Source organism: Ambystoma mexicanum, chromosome 7p, assembly GCF_040938575.1.
Source record: "Ambystoma mexicanum isolate Mex_15411 chromosome 7p, UKY_AmexF1_1, whole genome shotgun sequence".
NCBI lineage: Eukaryota > Metazoa > Chordata > Amphibia > Caudata > Ambystomatidae > Ambystoma > Ambystoma mexicanum.
Window position 1 is genome coordinate 70,341,327 of NC_090939.1, and position 21,572 is coordinate 70,362,898.

The following is a 21,572-nucleotide window of genomic DNA, read 5'->3' on the forward strand; positions in this document are numbered from 1 at the left end:
GAGGGGGGGATTGTCTATCTTGCTCCTATGAGTGAACAGTGCCCTACAGTAAATGCTTTCGTGTTTGGGGGGGTTGTCTCTCTTGCTCCTTTGAGTGGACAGTGCCCTACAGTAAAGGTTTCCATGTTCGGGGGGTTGTCTCTCTTGCTCCTATGAGTGTACAGTGCCCCACAGTAAATGCTTCCGTGTTTGGAGGGTTGTCTCTCTTGCTCCTATGAGTGGACATCGCCCTACAGTAAAGGCTTTCATGTTCGGGGGGTTGTCTCTCTTGCTCCTATGAGTGGACAGTGCCCTACAGTAAATGCTTTCGTGTTTGGGGGATTGTCTCTCTTGCTCCTATGAGTGGACAGTGCCCTACAGTAAATGGTTCCGTGTTTGGGGGGTTGTCTCTCTTGCTTCTATGAGTGGACAGTGCCCTACAGTTAATGTTTCCATGTTTGGGGGGTTGTCTCTCTTGCCTCTTGCTCCTATTAGTGGACAGTGCCCTACAGTAAATGGTTCCATGTTTGGGGGGGTTGTCTCTTTTGCTCCTATGAGTGGCCAGTGACCTACAGTAAATGTCTCCGTGTTTGGGGGGTCAGGGGGTGTCTCTCCTGCTCCTATGAGTGGACAGAGCCCTACAGTAAATGCCTCCGTGTTTGGGGGGTTGTTTCGTTTGCTCCTATGAGTGGCCAGTGGCCTACAGTAAATGCGTCTGTGTTGTGGGGGGGCGTTGTCACTCCTGCTCCTATGAGTGGACAGTGCCCTACAGTAAATGCTTCCATGTTTGGGGGGGATGTCTCTATTGCTCCTATGAGTGGACAGTGCCCTACAGTAAATGCCTCCGTTTTTGCTGGGTTGTCTCTCTTGCTCCTATGAGTGAACCGTGCCCTACAGTAAATGCTTCTATGTTTGGGGGGGTTGTCTCTCTTGCTCCTATGAGTGGACAGTGCCCTACAATAAATGTCTCCGTGTTTGGGGGATGTCTCTCTTGCTCCGATGAGTGGATAGTGCCCTACAGTAAATGCATCTGTTTTTGGGGGGTTGTCTCTCGCTCCTATGAGTGGCCAGTGCCCTACAGGAAATGCCTCCATGTTTGGGGGATGTCTCTCTTGCTCCTATGATTGGACAGTGTCCTACAGTAAATGCTTCCGTGTTTGGGGGGGTGTCTCTCTTGCTCCTATGAGTGGACAGTGCCCTACAGTAAATGCTTCCGTGTTTGGGGGGGTTGACTCTCTTGCTCCTATGAGTGGACAGTGCCCTACAGGAAATGGTTCCATGTTTGGGGGAGGGGGGTGTCTCTCTTGCTCCTATGAGTGGACAGTGCCCTACAGTAAATGCTTCCGTTTTTGGGGGGTTGTCTCTCGCTCCTATGAGTGGCCAGTGCCCTACAGTAAATGCTTCCGTGTTTGGGTGGGGGTTGTCTCTCTTGCTCCTGTGAGTGGAGAGTGACCTACAGTAAATGGTTCCATGTTTGCGGGGGTCTCTCTTGCTCCTATGGGTGGACAGTGCCCTACAGTAAATGCTTCCGTGTTTGGGGGGGGGTTGTCTCTCTTGCTCCTATGAGTAGACAGTGCCCTACAGTAAATGCTTCCATGTTTGGGGAGGTTGTCTCTCTTGCTCATATGAGTGGACAGTGCCCTACAGTAGATGGCTCCATGCTTGGGGGGGTGTCTCTCTTGCTCCTATGAGTGGACAGTGCCCTACAGTAAATGATTCTGTGTTTGGGGGGTTTGTCGCTCTTGCTCCTATGAGTGGACAGTGCCCTACAGTAAATGCTTCCATGTTTGTGGGTTTGTCTCGCTTGCTCCTATGCAACTAAAAGGTATTGAAAATGAAGTCAGTGACTATAGTTTGGGGTCATCTGTAACTCATTATTGCCTGGAGGTCTGAATACTTCCACATTTTCTTCAATTTATGACTTCGATTTGAATGATTTGTGTGAGTGTTTCATGATCCTGGCCTTCTTTTCACAGGGTACTTACACCAGATGTCCTGCGATTCCCTTTTATAGCTCAACTGTAAGTGCCGGAAGTGATATAACCACTGCTGCTTCCTATTTTGTTTAGTTTATGTGATGTGTTGTATGTTGTTGAACATTCAATAAAGATTTTCAACACATATAAATTGAGAGACGAGAGGAAGAACCCAGTCACACTGTCCAAGAACTAATCGACTTTATGATTCCAATGGTGGTCTACCAAGCTGCCTGGCCCCTGTCAGCTTGTCAAGAACGGGCCAAATGCAGCACATCCCTTGGATGGGGGCCTATCCCGGCATAGAGGATGGTCCATAGTGTTGAAGGACGCTGACTGATAGAGCAGAGCCATGGCTGTCGACTAGCAGCAGATGCCTACAACCCTGCCTGGATTTCAACAGCATCTACTTCATTTGCTCAGAGTTCATTGGTAGAAATTAATCAATTAAATCTCTTCTAACTGAATATGTTGGTAGGACCATAGAAATACAAAATAAGAGACTTTTGTTTGAAAATGAAAAGGACATACATTAAGCTACATCTAATATGGCTGCATCAAGCACCTGCAACCTGATCCTATAAAATGCAACTCTCAAGTGCGATTTTGGCCAGGTGGTGAGACATGTTTCCTAGAATCAAGTGTCAGCAACTGTTAGCTCTCCAGATGGTTTGGACTACAACTCTCATCACCCATACTTAGCATAGTGAATGGTGAGGGATCATGGCTATCATGGTCCACAACATCTGGAATGCCACTGGCTGCCAAGCGCTGATTGTTGCAAATGTCGCCCTGACTCCTGTAACAACTGACCAGTGCAAATACTACATTTACAGTTTTTAAGGTAGAAAAGTGCGCAGAGATCCTGCAAAGCCTGCGCGCCGAGTATGACTTTGCGCGAGCCTACGCACAGAAGTTTTTCTGAACGCTCTGCGTCTTCATGGAATTGTTCGCGCAAAGTAACCGTATATGCAAGTTGTGGTCGAAACGCCCCGACACGCCCCGACACATACCAAAAACCGCCAGAAACAGCCACCCAGGCGCAAAGACATGCACCCTTTTAACAGTGCGTTGGGTCCCCCGCAAGTGGGCCCGCATCTCAGGGACCCTGCACGGGGTCCCCCGTAACTGTTACTGGCAACCCGACAGCATGCGTAAGATTTACCGTAGCTCGGGTAAAACGAGGAAAATCTGTGTGCGAACCCCCGTAAACCATTCCTGCACCCCACTACACTGCATATGCGCACCCCTAAGTTAGATCGCAACCCTGGCTGCGTACAAGCACCCCTAAATCCTACACCCAATCCTACCTCCGCACAGTGAATTTTATGCACAAGTGCCTGTACGCCTGCCTTCGTGTGGCAGATAGTATGAGTGCTTTGCGTGGCCATTTCCCTGCCGAGAGGTTGCACGGTTGTATCCATGAATACGTACCGCTCAGCGCAATAGTGGACGTGAGATGAACTGCCTGCGGACCGTCCCTTCTAATGCCCACATTTTCCCTTGTTCTTCCTCATTTTCCACATTCCGCACCCTACCCTGCCCTCTGCACAAGCCACACCCACGCTCTGCGTGGTGTCTCGAGCAAGGCACTCAGCCTCTCACAGTGACGTGCAGAATGTACGCGAAGTCCATGCAAAGTATGAAAAAGTCCTGCGCAGTTAGTTCCATGAATCGACAAACGGGATTTTGCATGCAGTATGGCGCGTAAAGTCCCTATTTTCCGTGAAGATAATTCCATAAATTGGGCCCACAGTGTTGGGTTGCTCCACATTTAGTTTTAATAACATAATAAAGGGGTTGGAACAACATCTCACTAGCCCTAAGTCTATGAGGGGTTTCCCTGCCTCAACAAAACTAATTGACCAGCCTTTGTCAGGATGTCCAAAATAAACTTCACTGTCCTGTATCCCAAAATCTATTCTGACCATCACACTCTAACTACTACAAAATATTTTACAAGGGCAAAAAGTGTATCTCGGCTGCCCACCTGCAGGACTTTGGATTTCAACGTATAAGTTCCACTTGAACAAATGGTGGTCTACAAACTACCAAGGAGGGCAATCCTTTTCCCCTGGTTTATTCCCACGGGCTTAGAGGATATTTCCCCTCTCTAGGCACCCTTATTTCCACCTAATTCAGGTGTTTGTTTCCCCTTGGTGTGTTCTCTTCTCAAGTACACAAGTTATTGGTGTCTATGGTCTCGGGAGGATAGCTCAGGGGCAACATGCTCAACTTGGAAACAAGACGGACATGGAGCAACACAGGTTCAATACCCGGGTCCGTACTTAGAAACCTCTGGGTATTAAGCGTGTTATAAATAACATATCATATCATATGGTGACACACTTGGTCTACTCTCCTGCCATGTATGTCAGTTCCTTTTTGTGTGGTGATGGTGTCTGGTTTTCTTCTTTTTCCCAGCATTTGTAGGGACGTGTTGTTTTTACAGGTTCCTGTATCAGCCTTACTTCCTTGTTGGTTGTCACATAGACACAGACCCTTGGTGTAGTTTCCTGCCAAGGCCTGCACCTTTGTTCCCAGTTGCCAAATACATTCGGGCGACCTGCCTACTACATGTTCCTTTTTTCTTATTTGTGCGCCCTGTGAGGTGCTCCAAAATTATTCTCCAGGCTTCACTCTCCTTTTTTACAGATTTAGTATTTTACAAGCCCGGTCCCGCCCCTCCGCTACCTGTACTTGTGGTCCTACAGGTCATCCACTCGGCTCTCACGGCAAAGTGTTTCCAGGGCTTCTCTCGTTTCTGCGTGTCTTCTCGGGAGCTACCGACTGCTATCCTTTGGGGAATGGAGAACCGTGGAATCGTTCCGCCTTCCGCCATCTCTCTACGTGGTCCCGTAACGATGGGTTTGTGTCCTTCTCTGTCATGTGTCCTCGAGACAGGATAGTTATTTCTTGTTTGGTCTTCGGGAGTCCGCCTCCTCCGCGACTTTTGAGAAGTGCCACCTGGGGAACCCTGCCTCCAACTTGCCAGATGGTACGGGGTTTGAACGCTGAATGGGAGTTTCCTACTTTGCTCCCTGCGGTTCAGCTCCCCCCTTTTACTCAGACTGTAATACGTATTGTTGGTGTCTCAATGTCAGGCTGCGGGTCCTCAGAATAATACGGTAGAAGAACTGGAAGCGTCGCTGTAGAGTTCTTCCTACCTATGTACCCCTTTGTATTTATAATCAAAACTACAAAGGGATCAATTAGCCGAAAGATGGGGATCACTGCTTCTGTAGTTTGGCAAGTTCAGACACCGTTGTTAGCCTCGGGTTGGAAACTCCAATACTGATGACTGCCTAAATAAAAAGACCTGAGTTCAAACAAGGTATCCCCAAGAACTATACAAGACCATGAATATTAGAACCAAACAAGAACATTGAACAGCAAGGATCAAGAAGAAACGAGGAGATGGAATGTAGTACACTTACCACTGGGGTCTATGGTGAGAATACTATCGAGGAACTCGTACACCATCCAACCTAACCCTAACACCTCGCCGACAAGAGGACGCCTAAGCGGAAATAGTCTCTAGTCCAAGGTACTATCCTGACGAAATGAGGACGCCTAACGCCTTATGCGCCAATGTTCACAGTCTCTAGTCCAGGCGCTGAGAAAGGGATGGTGTAGGTTCACTCTAGGCAGTAGTGGAGGCAAGCAAACACGGCCGTCCAATCAGCCGTGGCGGATTGGGAGCCGCTCCCCAGTTGACGGCGTGTGGCAGATGCAGATGATGTCCAAAGAGGTAGGTCGTTGGACGTTCCGGGTCGGCAATGGGTGAGCAATAGAGATAATGTCCGAAAAGAGGAGGCAGGTCGTTGAACAATCCAAGGTCAAGCAGAGTGCGGGCAATGCAGGTATAATCTGGAAGGAGGAGGCAGGTCGTTGGACGGTCCGGGTTCAGCAGCGTGTAATCAACAAGAGGTAAAACGTATCCACAATGCAGGTCAGAGGACAGTCCAGGGTTGTGGGCAAAGAGAAGAGCAAGCCAGGAAAAAGGAGTCAAAAGGGGGGTCAAGAACAAGGAATGAACAAACTAGCCTTGAAATCAGAATCAGAAGCAACGAGTGCGGCAACCCGGGAAGGGATTATAGCGGGTGAGCGCGGCCTCGTTTCCGCTTGACTCCTCCAATGCGGAACGCGATAGCATTACGCTTGTGGAGGGGATGCCACAATCGCCATGGAAGCGAAGCTGTATGCGTCCTGAAATGGGTGTGGATGTAACAGGAATCTGAACGTGATGTGAGTTTTGCAAGGGTTCTGCCAGAGATACTGCCGGGTGACATAGAAGGCAATGAGTGTTTCTGGCTGATCCTGACAGTTCCCCACCGCAAAGAAGCCCTCCCTCTCCGGGACCAAAAGTCAGAAATCAAACGGGGAGCATGGATGTTGTTAGTAGGCTCCCAGGTTCTATCCTCAGGACCGTATCCCTTCCAATCCACGAGATACAACCAAACCCCTCTCCTGACTTTAGTATCCAAGATACGACTGACCTCATATTCATCCGAACTTTGCACTTTGAGCGAGGAGAGACATGAAGGTAACCTAGTAGAGGGAAGACAGGGTTTCAGTAGCGAAACATGGAAAACCGGGTGGATGTACCAATTGTCCGGCAATTTCAACCCTACAGCCACCGGATTGATAAAGGCTGTGACCCGGTAGGGACCAACAAAACGTGGTAAAAGGAAGCGCCGACCTGGTATATGCAAGTTACTTGTGGCCAACCAAACCCGGGACCCAACCTTGTAAGCGGGTGCAGAAGTCCTATGTAAGTCAGCCTGTATCTTGTGTTGCAACTTGGCTTTATGCAGTTGAGCAAATACTCCATCCCGCGTCTTGTTCAGATCACGCACACAAGCATTTGCAGCAGGGCTAGAGATCGATAGGTCGGGTTGTGTGGGAAGGGTGCCAGGATGTCTACCGTACATGGCGAGAAAAGGTGAAGTTCCTGTAGAGGTGTGGAGCGAGTTGTTGTAAGCGAACTCAGCCATATCTAACAGGGACAACCATGAGTCTTGATATTGCACAGTAAGACATCGCAAGTATTGTTCCAGGGTAGCGTTTAGCCATTCAGTCTGACCATCCGTCTGTAGATGGTAGGCAGAGGAAAAAAGATCCTCGATACCTAAAGATGTGGTCAGGGCATGCCAGAAACGAGATGTAAATTGGGACCCACGATCAGAAACAATAACATGAGGAAGGCCAAAAAAACGAAAAACATGATGCATGAAGAGCTTGGCCAAAACAGGAGCCGTAGGCAATCCCTTACAGGGAACAAACAGGGCTAATTTAGTGAAACAGTCGATAACGACCCAGATCGTATCATAGCCATGATCGCAAGGTAATTCCACTATAAAATCCATTGATATCATAGTCCATGGTTCTTTAGGAACCGGAAAGGGTTGTAACAAACCGAGGGGTTTCGCCGGAACAGTTTTGTACTGGGCACACGTAGCACAAGAGGCCACATAATTCAAGACGTCTTTAGACATCTGAGGCCACCACGACCATCGTCGTAATAATTCCAGGGTTTTCCGAGCTCCAGGATGATCTGAAAACTTGGTGTCATGACACCAGTGCAGTATTGCGAGTATTTTGATCAGGAAGGTACAGCATTCCATTATGGTAAGGAAGACCATGCAGCAAGGTCAAGTTCATATCGTGAATGCTTTGGGGGTTTACTTTAACCCAGTCTGCTAGAGCAGAACGTAGAGGAGAATGAACTCCACAAGCACAAATCACTTGAGCAGGAGGAAGAATGATGCGTTCATCCAAGGGAGGCGAGGAGACATTATGCATCCTGGAGAGAGCATCAGCTTTCGAATGCCGTGCGCCGGTTCTGTAGGTTACATGAAAGTTGAACATCGAGAAAAACTCATGCCAACGAGCATGTCTAGCAGTGGTACGCTTCACTGATTGTAACGCTAGAAGGTTTCGGTGATCTGTGAAGACCTGAATTGGCATGGCAGTACCTAGCAGGTGGTGGTGCCACGCAAGGAAAGCATCCCGGATAGCCAATAACTCCTTCTCTGTGATTGTGTAGTGAGATTCGTAGGTCGTGAGTTTTCTGGAATGAAAGGCTACAGGATGAAATTCCCCGCTGTATCTACACTGCTGAGAGAGGATAGCGCCGACTGCGATATCCGAAGCATCCGCCTCTACCACAAACGGCTGATCTGGATTAGGATGCATCAATACCCGGGCTGTGGTAAAAGAAGACTTGAGACTTTCAAATGCCTTCTGAGCAGTAGGATTCCAAACAAAAGAAAGTTTTGAACTGGTCAGGGAAGTGAGCAGGGCAACAATACACGAAAAAGAATTGATGAAGCGCCGATAATAGTTTGCAAAACCCAGGAATGATTGCAACTGTTTCAGATTCGTAGGCGTTGGCCAGTCCAAGACTGCTTTGACCTTAGTGTCGCTCATTTGAATGCCTTTGTCAGTGATATCCTATCCCAGAAACTCAACTGAGTTGACATGGAATACGCATTTTTCCAGTTTAGCGTACAAGTGATTGTCCCGAAGTCTCTGCAGGACCGTAGACACGTGCTCTATGTGGGTTGCGTAAGAGGGAGAGTAAATCAAGATGTCGTCTAGATACACCACCACATAGGTATCTAAGAGATCCCGAAAAACATCATTGATGAAGTGCTGAAAGGTAGCAGGAGCGTTACATAGCCCAAAGCGCATGACACAGTATTCGTAAAGACCGTATTTGGTTTTGAATGCAGTCTTCCACTCATACCCTGCGCGCATCCTAACAAGGTTATAGGCACCCCGCAAATCGAGCTTGGTGAATATCTTGGAATTGCCTAATTGATCCAACAAGACCGAGATCAAAGGTATAGGATACTGGTTCCTAACCGTAATGGCATTTAACTCACAATAATCGATACACGGACGAAGATTCCCTTCCTTCTTCGGTACAAAGAACATAGGGGAGGCCGCAGGGGACCGAGATGGGCAGATAAAACCAGTACTTAGAGCCTTGTCAATGTATTCTTTCAGGATGGCGTCTTCTTTGACTGTCAAAGAATATACCCTGCCGCTTGGTATTTTAGCCCCAGGAATCAGATCGATAGGGCAGTCATAAGGGCGATGTGGTGGCAAGACTTCGGCTCCTTTTGCATCAAAGACATCTTGATACTGGCGATATTCCTTGGGTAACGTGGTAGAAACCAAAACCCCACTGCGGGTGCAATGTGAGTGAGCGCACACGACATGAACTTTCCACAAGAACTTGGTTGCTATGACAATGTGCACCACAGAAGTGAGACTCAAAAACCACAGTCCCCTTGACCCAGTCGACAGTTGGATTATGCCGCCTAAGCCAAGGTAAACCCAAAATGAGCCGAAACTGAGGTGCGGTGATAACATCGAATGTAATGACTTCTGTGTGCCCGGAATCTGTGATCATGTATAAAGGTACTGTTTGTTCAGTAACCAGGCCAGACAAGAGGGATGTTCCATCAACAGCATTAACTACCTCAGGATGACTTTTAGCAAGGAAAGTAACACCCTTCTCCCGAGCGTAGGAAAGGTCGATGTAGTTCCCAGTTGGACCTGAATCTAGTATCGGTTCCCCAATCCAAGAGGTCCTGATAAAGGCTGAAAGGAAGCCTTAAGCGTGACTGGATTAACCGATATGGGGTCCTGAGAGGTGTGACTCAGTAGCGGAACCCCGTCTACTACCGAGTCATGGCGTTTCCCGCCTTCTTGGGCTTTTTTGGGCACATTTTAAGGAAATGTTCCGCGGAGCCACAATAGAAACATAGATTGTTCAGACATCTCCTCTCCCGTTCACTTGATGTTAGGGGTCCCTTAACGGCCCCTATTTGCATTGGTTCGGGGCACTGGATGAGGCAGGAGAGGGAGTGACTAGAACTGGCAATGTGCTCCTTTTTTCGCTTTTCCTTTCTGCTCTCCGAGCATCAATCTGTAAGACAAGATCCAAGAGTTCATGAAACGCTGTTGGTACCACAGGAACTGTGCTTAAGGTGTCTTTAAGGGAATCCGACAACCCCTTGCAGAACAGTGAGGCTTTCTTATCCTCAGGCCAGCCTGTCTCTGCAACTAATTGATTAAACCTGGCTACATAATTCAAATGTGGAGATTCACCTTGTTGGATTGCCAGTAATTCTAACTCAGTTGGTTGGGTCCTGTAACGAGTATCGAACACACGACCCATCGCCTCCAGCAAGGCATCGCAATTTAACAACAAAGGGCTACCATCCTCCAACAACGGATTAGCCCAGGTAGCTGCAGTACCGGCCAAATGGGATAATACAAATGCCGCCTTCGTGGCTGAATCAGGAAAGGCCATAGGACGACACAAAAAGTGCAAACGGCACTGATTCAAAAAGGTACGATATAATCTGGGGTCACCTTGGAACCTCTCAGGAGGGGCCAACGGGAAATGTGTGGCCATAACCACCGATGGTTGGGTGGTTCCTTGGGGATTAGGTGCAGAAGAACTGGCAGCTGCCAGAGGAGGGGGTACTGGTGTAGGAAGTAAGGCCTGAGCCTGGATCTCATCCATTCTCTTTTGCGTAGCAGCATGTGCAGCCGTCATGTCGGTTCGCAATTCTGCCATGAGTTGCATGAGATTAACCAAGGTATCATTAACATCCATCTTTCAGTATTTGTGGCTTCTGATTATGTCAGGCTGCGGATCCTGAGAATAATCCGGTAGAAGAACTGGAAGTGTCACTGTAGAGTTCTTCCTACCAATGTACCCCTTTGTATTTATAATCAAAACTACAAAGGGATCAATTAGCCGAAAGATAGAGATCACTGCATCCGTAGTTTGGCAAGTTCAGACACCGTTGTTAGCCTCAGGTTGGAAACTCCAATACTGTTGTTAGCCTCGGGTTGGAAACTCCAATGCTGATGACTGCCTAAATGAAAAGACCTGAGTTCAAACAAGGTATCCCCAAGAACGATACAAGACCATGAATATTAGAACCAAACAAGAACATTGAACAGCAAGGATCAAGAAGAAACGAGGAGATGGAATGTAGTACACTTACCACTGGGGTCTATGGTGAGAATACTATCGAGGAACTCGTACACCATCCAACCTAACCCTAACACCTCGCCGACAAGAAGACGCCTAAGCGGAAATAGTCTCTAGTCAAGGTACTATCCCGACGAAATGAGGACGCCTAATGCCTTATGCGCCAATGTTCACAGTCTCTAGTCCAGGCGCCGAGAAAGGGATGGTGTAGGTTCACTCTAGGCAGTAGTGGAGGCAAGCAAACACGGCTGTCCAATCAGCCGTGGCGGATTGGGAGCCGCTCCCCAGTTAACGGCGTGTGGCAGATGCAGATGATGTCCAAAGAGGTAGGTCGTTGGACGTTCCGGGTCGGCAACGGGTGAGCAATAGACATAATGTCTGAAAAGAGGAGGCAGGTCATTGAACAATGCGAGCACAAGCAGCGTGCGGGCAATGCAGGTATAATCCGGAAAGAGGAGGCAGGTCGTTGGACGGTCCGGGTTCAGCAGTGTGTAATCAACAAGAGGTAAGACGTATCCACAATGCAGGTCAGAGGACAGTCCAGGGTTGTGGGCCAGGAGGAGAGCAAGCCAGGAAAAAGGGGTCAAAAGGGGGGTCAAGAACAAGAACAAGGAATGAACAAACTAGCCTTGAAATCAGAATCAGAAGCAACGAGTGCAGCAACCCGGAAGGGATTATAGAGGGTGAGCGCGGCCTCATTTCCGCTTGACTTCTCCCCTGCAGTACGCGATAGCGTTACGCTTGTGGAGGGGACGCCACAATCGCCATGGCAACGAAGCTGTATGCATCCTGAAATAGGTGTGGATGTTACGGGAATCTGAACATGACGTGAGTTTTGCAAGGGTTCTGCCAGAGATACTGCCGGGTGACATAGAAGTCAATGAGTGTTTCTGGCCGATCCTGACACTCAACCACGGCGGCCACTACCACTGCTATTCTTCTGCTCCAGATCTCTGCTACTACTACCTCGATTGCTATTTCTCCAACTGCCCCAACCAACCAATGAAATGAGTCCTCCTGCTCTTTTATTATTTGACTTGTCATCAGTCACAAAGAAAGGACTAAAATGCTGTGTATGGGTTTCCGATCGTCTTTCAACGGCACAGGGCTTCTTCGTCCCAGTATTTATATTCTATGTGATTGGATTCACATTGTAGAAATATATATACCCATATGGTATTTCAGGGCTTAATTTATAAGGTGCTGTGGGAACATTGAGTAGCACCCTTGGTTTTGCTGTGCGATCAGCGTTACTTCTCCTTGTTGCAGAGAAGATGTCCTCTGAATCGTCACACGTGACTTACCAGTGCACAAATGGCATTTACATCGACTTACCAATGCAAACATCACCATCTTGTAGTTTTTGGTGTTGCAGATATCAGAGGTAAATTTCCCAGTGCAATGTATGTGTGGGACTGCCCCACAATCCAAGGGGTTTCACTTCTCCTGCTAAGGAGACACTGCTTTGGATCCTTATCTGATTGGCCTCGAGGAACTTTACTGGTCGGATTGTGGAAATAATGACGCCACTCAGCATTTTGGAGCATAGTTTGTGATAAGCACAGATCAAAGTTATCCTCGACACAGAGGCACAACACGCACATGCATGGAACGAGTTCCAAGTGTCTACAAAAAGGCTCTTAGAACCTCTTCTAAACTACAGAGGTAAACCTTAAAGCGTGGAGACACAGAAGAAGGCACACTGCAGTAGCACCTGCCAATGTGAGCTCAGAGAAAGGAGACTGTGCTGGCAACCTCTCAGGTTTTACCCCGAAACAGGCAGAAAAAAGGGTGCTGTCCAGGGGCTTCATATTCTGCCGTTCTAAACCCACTGACCATATAGAACAGTGCGGCTATCTCAAAGACTTCTTCTGAAGACTGAGATTGAAAGAATTCTTTCAAGACAAAGCAGGTGACAACCAGGACAGCAATGAAAATGTCAGCAACTGGGATGCAAAGAAAGACAGAAAATAAAACTCCAACTGGATTCCGGAGATTGGGCACAAACCAGAAATGGGCCAATACATTGAAAGTTTCAGACCAAGAGCGACATCTATTCTGACCAAACACATTAAACAGTCTTATATTCTGACACATTCAGAAAGGAGTGATGTAAAGTCTCTGAACAACAACGAGAGTATTGCAATCAAACCAGCAGACAAGGTCGGAGCAGCTGTCATAATTAGCATCATGACTCTGTGCAGGCAGCACACAGACAACATTCTGATATACAATATTACAAAAACCTGCAGGAAGACCCAACCAAACAATGTAAAAAAGAACCAAACAAGATCATAACGAAACCTCTGAATGACACCCAGAAACACACTCTGGGTCTACTACCAGATAGCCCAAGATCTGGCACGTTTTATATGTCCCCCAAGGTACATAAAGAAAACCACCCTGGATGCCCAATCATCTCTGGGTTAGGCACGCTAAGAACATCTCTGGCTATGTCGGGAACATCTTGAAGCCACTCGAAAGAGAGACCCCCAGCTATATCCAGTACACCACTGATCTACTCTACAAACTGGATGCTAAAGGCTCCATCCCAAGGAGCATACTGCCAGCAACCATAGACTTGGAGTCACGCTACACAAACATTCCCCACATCGATGGCACAGAGGCATGAAAGAATGCTCTTGGCTATCATAGCCCGCTTGCTGAAGCTATAGGCAAGTTAGAATTCATCTCGACTCACAGCTATTTCATATTTGGTACTGATGGGGACGGTCATGGGTACTGGAATAGCGCCTCAGTATGCCAACACATTCAAGACATAATTATAGGTGGCTGTCCTTGCCATCCGAGATGGCAGACCCTTCAGCTACCAGTTCTACATTGGTAATATCCTCAAGATTTGGACTGCTGGGGAACAGGACGTCCTGCGCTTCCACGGAATATTTAATTCAATTCCACACAATGATCAACCTCAAACTCTCCTAAAAAAGTGCATTTCCTCGACACCTCCATGACAATAAAAGAAGATCAGCTACGGACCACAGTATATCAAAAACCAACTGGCTGGGACAGCGACGTGAAGAGTTACAGCTTCCACTCAACGCACACAAAACGTGCGACACTACTCAGCCGAGTATTACGATACACTAGAATATGCTCAGACACAAAGGACCGGGATACAACATAGACACTGAGATCAGACTTCATAACCGTTGGATACAGCCACATAATCATGGACAGCCAGACTCACAGGGCAAGGCAGATCCCCCGCAGCAGCCTCTTAGAATACAGAGCGCAAGCGGCAGAAACCTGGGTGCCAGTGGTCGTCACATACAACCAAGAGCTGGACGCCCTCAGGAAGATTGCTGAAGAACTCCAACCCATAATGCCGCGAGAGATGAACGCCTGAGAGAAGCTTTACCTGATATGACCCTCGTTGCTTACAGACAACCAGCCAATCTGGAGAAGCACACTCCATACAAACAGCACAGAAAATGGAACCATGCCATGCAAAAGAAATGCCTAACCCGTCCAGATATCAACATTTCGGCTATAATCAAGCGGCAGAACTACAGAATTATGGGGCTTTTTACCTGTGCATTCAACAACATTGGATGCTTGGTTATGTGCATGGCATTCTCTGGGAGCGGCTACTGTGTAGGGGAAACTGGGCAACCTCTAAGTCAATTCATGAACCCCCTCCATCAGAGTGTCAAGCGATGAACCAAAAAGGAGAGCCCAGTTTGTGAGCATTTTTCAGAAGCTAACCATACCCGTGATGATTGCAAAATTGCTGACCTGTGGGATAATGTTAGGGCTGCCAAAGCCAGGATACCTGTGAATCCCAATGCATGCACATTCTCGATAGTTTGACAGAGGGCTTGAACCGACATTGTGGCAGGGGCAGGATGGGAAGGGGGGGGCAGGGCTGTTGGTCCCTGGGCAGATAAATGATTGACTTCAGCTTGGCTCAAAGGAACCCGTTCCCGCATGGCCTGCTCGGCTTCTGCGTGGGTGAGGCGATGCACGCGTCTTGTTCTCAGCAATGTTACAGATGTGCCTGAGCTGCCCCCAGGCATGGTCCTCCAGAGTGAGTGAGTGGGAGAAGAGCCTAGGCCGCAGGCGCATGTTCATGCTGCCCAGCAGAAAATAATGCATTGAAACGACAGGCTCTACGATGCTAGATGGTAATGTTGGCACCACTGCAGCCCATACGCCACCGATCTGTTGCAGTACGCAGGAGCTTATGAAGACTCATTTCCATCGGCGTAGAATCCATCTCTTATTAGAGTTTGCTCTCAGAATGTCTCGATCAGTGGTGTGTTATTTACAAAAAGAGTGAACTCCCTGGATTGTTTGTGGTACTCACTTTTGTGCACAGTTGAATAACACGCATAGAAAATGTAACTTTCGGGTATTCATTTTTAATTGATTACAAACCATGGGGGTCAAAAGGAGTTGTACAGATCATTGGCCCTCATTACAACCCCGGCGCTAAAGCATGGCGCTATTCGCACCATGGTTGGTGCCGGTGTTGTAACAAGTCCGCCATGGTGGAATGGGGAAATACCGCCCCATTCCAAGGTTGGCGGGGACGGTATTTCCCCATTTCACCATGCCCTTCCCCATTCCCATTTTTGCCCCATAGGGCTCAATGGGACTGGGGAAGGCGCTAAGTACGGTACCGCAAATTGTGGTACCATAATTAGCACCGAGGTTCCTTTGCGGCACCCTACTTTAACGGCTGGTAAAACCAGCCTTTAAGGTCGGGTCCCGCAAAGGGACCTCGTAATCAGACGTTAAGGGTTTAACGGCGCCGACACCTTTTATGGCGCCGTTAAACCCTTAACGCCAGGGTCGTAATGACCCCCATTGTCTAAAATACCACTGGAGAGAGTTATCACCTCTAACACCAGTAGAGATGGTATTTCTGGAATACCCCCAAGGTATTTTGGAAATACAACCTTATCTGGTGGTAATGTCCGCAGCTGTTTTTTTAAAACATTTCGGCACTTTGGAAATTGATTATGTACAGTAGAGGCTTGTACCACTATTGTATATTTCTGTGTGCAGAAAGGGTAAATTCTGCCCCTTTTATGCATAACATGGGGAAGGTGGTCAGGAGGCCATTCAAGATGGAAACCTTTTCACTCCAATACCATGACCCTTTGTAAAACCTTTTTTCACTGTATTGAAGCGAAGCGCCTGCACCGCTTCTGTACAGTACAAATGTTTTTGAAAGTTGAGGCCAGTTTGGATATGTTACCTCCTCCGCTTAGGGGGAGTAAGAAATAGTCAGATGTTCGGCAGAAAGTCAGCCTAAAATACTACTGACGGTATTCCCATGGAACACTGCTGGTGGTATCTGATCAGCCCCTTAATTGGGTGGATGCTTGCCAGATACTGCCAATTATACCATTCCCACACAACTCTAAATTACCCCCGAGGTTTTTCATTTTTTTGTCCTGTCCAGAACACTTTTATGTGACCAGCAAAAAACACATACACAAATCAACAACATATACATGAATATATATTTAATGAACACAGATATCTACTTTAGCCAGTCACAAATACACTCTACTTCAGCCAGTCACAAAATCATTATGAACTGAAATATGCTTCCCACTTTTCAAGAAGGTGCACGGTGGGAGCACAATAAAAGCCAAGTTCCATCAGCGTTTTTCATTCTGCATCATCCAAGTGAAGATCTCACAGCCACAATTGCCAACAAGACCCCGCCCACATATTCTTATCATGTCTGACAGAGTCTGACTAGCTGAGGTAAGGGAAGGGGACTTAGTTGAGGATTATGAGATGCAGCAAAAAGGGAACTGGTGCCTGAAAGTGACTTGTAAGGAAAGTGGGTGAATGGGAATCGAGGATGGTTCATCGGAGGGGGATGGGTAAGAAAACAGGGTAGATGAGACAGAATCTGGAAAGGTAGGTCAGCAGATGGAGTGACTGGTGCTGAGATCTGTGCCTGATCTACATGCCACTGCAACTATTTGTGGGACTGGCTCAACACCCTTTTTTCTGAGGGAGTGGTGGGCACTTGCTTCATGAACTAATGTTTCAATTAAGAATTCTCTTACATTTTGTCAGGTTGCTTTAGCATGTGACTTGGTGCTTTGAAAGCCAGATGTGTTGAGCAGTGTAGTAGCCTGACTCTTGAACAACAACTTTGCAGAAAGTGTTTAATTGGTTCTAATACTGAAGATGGGATAGCAGAAGATGGAATTTCCTCTGCGGTTAAAATCTGAAACTGTGCAACCCTAAAGATAGGGCTCAAGTCCCAGCCTTCCACAACTGAGACATTATTTGATCCTGAGCAAATTACTTTTCATCACTGTGCCTTCTTTTCATTAACTGTAAGAACAGTCTCAATCATATGGGTCCATAATCTATGGTGTTACTACATACATAAATATGAACCATTTATATATTGTGTACTGGTTGAGAGGCAGGATGCCAAGTGAGGTTCTTGTGTTGTGTGGCAGGGGTACACAGAGAGCCAGGTGTGGGTTTTGTGTTGTGTGGTGGGGAGGGAGGATGCCAGCTTTGGGTCTTTTGCCGTGCCAGACCGTGTTTGCCTCTTAGAGCCCTGTAACTGCCTTCTCCAACTCTTTAGATTGGTATGAAAGTAAGGATGGAATGAGATTCTGTCAAGCTGCGGCACAAGGAAACCTGGGCTCAAACCCCAGCTCTCCCATTTCACCAGTTTATAATATCCCAGTGAAATTCAATTAATACATTTGGTATGTGGCAGAGCTTCCCTGGGGTCCTGGTCTCTAAGAAACAAAAAAGATAATGGCAAGATATGTTGCATACAAGGAAAGTAATGTCAATAATGTCGTCAATGTATACTAAAGAAGGTGTGTACAAAGTACCGACAAGTACTGTTTGCTGTTGTCTGTGTTCTGCTGTTGGACTCGTGATTGGAGTGCCATGGAGTTCCGTGCTGCACTGTCCCATACTCTCCGCGGCGGCTTGGTGTAGTGTGACTATATTTGCAGCCGGAGGACGTCTGATCCTGTTACACCAAGCCTGCCTGGCTCTGACTGCCGAAAGGAGGAGGTTGCATTTTCGAAGGAGGCTCTGCCCATTCTTGTCCTGAGACACCCCTTCAGCCTCTACTTAATCCCATTTCCCGGCACACCCGCGCCGCGCACCAGCAAAGTACCGACAAGTACTGTTTGCTGCTGTCTGTGTTCTGCTGTTGGACTTGTGATTGGAGTGTCGTGGAGTTCCGTGCTGCACTGTCCCATACTCTCCACGGTGGCTTGGTGTAGTGTGACTATATTTGCAGCCGGAGGACGTCTGATCCTGTTACACCAAGCCTGCCTGGCTCTGACCGCCGAAAGGAGGAGGTGACTTTTTGCCCCCATTGAAGAGTTGTGCCCCCATTGGTAGCCTACATTAGTGCTATTCTGCAGGCGGTGTGCTTAACACCCCTATTTATTTCTTCTTTTACTTTTTATTTTTAAGGTTGCATTTTCGAAGGAGGCTCCGCCCATTCTTGTCCTGAGACACCCCTTCAGCCTCTACTTAATCCCATTTCCCGGTGCACCCGCGCCGCGCACCAGCAAAGTACCGACAAGTACTGTTTGCTGTTCGCAGGTCGCCGGGTGCTTTGCTATAATCTGCTGGGTGGTTGTCTCGCTCTCTCAGCGCATACGTGGGGTAGTGTGGTCCATTTATTTATTTATTTTAGTTTAGTTTATTTTATTTTGAATCTATAGGTTTTTTGGTGATAAGTGACATATTTATTTACTTGTTTATTTATCTATTTGTGTACTTATTTAATTGTTTATTTACTTTAATTTATTATTGCACTAAGCCACCTGCAGAATGATACACTACACCCTGACCACCAGTATGCCACCCATCTCAGAGTTACGAGCAAAACTGGATGGTCCGGGTCGTGAAAACACATCTAGAAAAGCACTTCTTCAGAGTCGGCTTACGACCCTATTACCAAGTGTTGGTAGCACAACTTCTAAGCGCTCAGTTTCAGTGTCTGATGACATTAGATTATGCCCATGCGTGAGAACAGTTCCCGAGAGTGAGGGCAATGTCGATCAGGTGTTTCATACTATCCAATCTGTCCCTTTGGTGGCAAGTATAGCAGTTCAGCCACCTTGCATCTGTAATTATGACCCCTCACAGTCAATTACCCTTGGTCCTACTAATATTGAAAGCAGTCTGAATGGTGCCCCTACAGACACCACGATAATTGCCGCCTGTCTTTCTGAAGACACGCGTACCTTATCATTTGATCTACCAGGTGACAAGATGCCTCAACCTGTATTATGCTCTGTTCTGGCCCAACAAAAACTGAGGCAAGCTCATGCGCACTTGACAATGATAGGAGAAATTGAAGAGGAGGACATTGAACTCATGAACCTCTCAAATAAAACTAATGAAGAATCCAATGAAGTGTTATATATTTGCTCGAACACTGGTGACCTAATTCAACTAGAACCAGGTAACAAAAGTTGCTCCAGTGCTAATATTGAAGCCTTATCGCCCATACTGTCCCAGGGTGAAAAGCATGCAGTGGAGCCGATAACTTCACCCACAAATGATGCAAACCCCCCCATTGAATCTATTGATGAATCAGTCTTGTTCATATCCCCCACGCCGAGGCAACCACACTTTGATCAGGGTGCACGGGTCTCCGACTTTTTTTTTAACCCTGTTTACAAAGATAGATGTTCTTTTCCAGAGGCCCCGGCCCTGAATAATACCCTTGCGGCCATGAATACAGCTTTAATGGCCGTTGCGAAACTATATGATGTCCAGGACCTGAAAGTTTCTAAACAGACAGCTAATATTGAACAACTACTCTTAATACATTCAAAGATTGAATTTCAATCCAAGCCGGCCCCGCAAGCGCCTAAGCCGCACAGTGACAAACTTTTAAAATCAGCTTTCACGCAAACATTTGAGACCGATTGCATTACCTCCTTGCCCATGCAGCCAAACTTTAGGCCTGATAAGCACAGTTTATCGGCTGTAGAGCAAAGTACTAACATCACAGGGGAGGCCAACGCAAATGCTAATTCTCTTAAGATAGCAGAGGCCGTAGCATCCGCCTCTGTAGTGGCCCCAATTTGTTCTATATTTGTCACTACTCCTGCGGCTACGGCGCAGTCTAAGAAAGACCGGCCACTTCAAGCCCCAGCTCCCACAAATATATTTGATGTATTTAGCACGGTACCCAACAAATCCAGCAACTCACGACCAAGCAAAAAACGAAAAGTGTTAGTGGCTAAATCTCAGATACCTAGCTTAAAACTACCCACCGGATCCAAAGGGAAGAATTTAATGGACTCGCACCCAGATCAGATGTGTGCAATTTCTTGTGAGTCTAACACCAATGCTCAGGATAGAGAACAGAGGGTCGTCCCAATGTTGCATTACAAACCATTAGATGATCTGACGCAGATGGTGGCAAGCATTGAAAACCAACGAGTATCTCAGAAAAAATTGCCGGAGGCAATTCCACCAATGTCCTCTGCGGCGACTGCGACGGTCATAATTGAGCCCCATGAACACGAATTCATTGCTCAGGGCATACCTATCTTGGCAGCGATTCAGACCCAAATCCGAAGTTCGATTGAATCATATTTAAAACTTCGGCCAAGTTAGTCATCACAGATGCCAATGGATGAGCAATGTGGGTCCCAAGAACAAATGACTTCAGTTTTACGGGCCTCATCCCAGAACTCAAAATCTAATACTGTGCAAAATACACATATGAATGATCTCACAGTGCTGATCGCAGCAAACACCGAAGCCTATCAGAAAGTAGATTGCCCTACAAATAATTTACAGGATGAGATTAGAGCTTCGGTGGAGGCGTATTTGGCACTGAATTCAAAAGTTAATCCAGCTGAAAATCATTTACAACACCCGTTGTCATGGTTCCCGGCTCCAACTCCAAATCTTGTGCCAGTCTCATGACAAGAAATACGGGATGAAATTAAAGCGTCTATTGAAGCCTATGTCCAGCAGTCAAAGGCTATTAACCAAAATGTTATGACGGAAAAAGAGTTCCTGTCACTCAAGCCCTTTCTAAAGGGGCCTGAACCAGCCTCATCTAGTTATCATGAGAGGCGGGCACGGTCCCCAGCAAGATTGTCAAATCAGATAAGAGAATGATCTGCTCAGAACAAGGAAAAGAAAGATCAAACTCACCATCGCTTCATTATTAAGTGCCGAGACACGCCATTTAAAACATATGATTTAAACCGGTCCAGTGTATTTAACTAAATTCCGGCCCTATCCGTTATATCATCAGTGGATATTGAGCAAATTGAATTTAGAAATCAAACTGATTTGTCCTCGGCCCGGTTATACATCCAATCATCCTTGGTGGCTGAGACATTGTGGCAGGCCAGAATGGTCTTATTTGATTTGGGGTTCAGTTTAACACAAGAAACCTTAACTGATCCTCCTATGTTGCAAGGCCATATGTCCCAAATCTTCACATCGACTCGTAATAGTCAACCCCAGCAAGGTTTTTCAGATCAAGCAAGGCCTGCATAACTATGCACAGATATGAAAACCTTAAGTGTGGTTTCCTGGAACACCAGAGGGCACCATCATCTTAATTCCACCTCCACTGG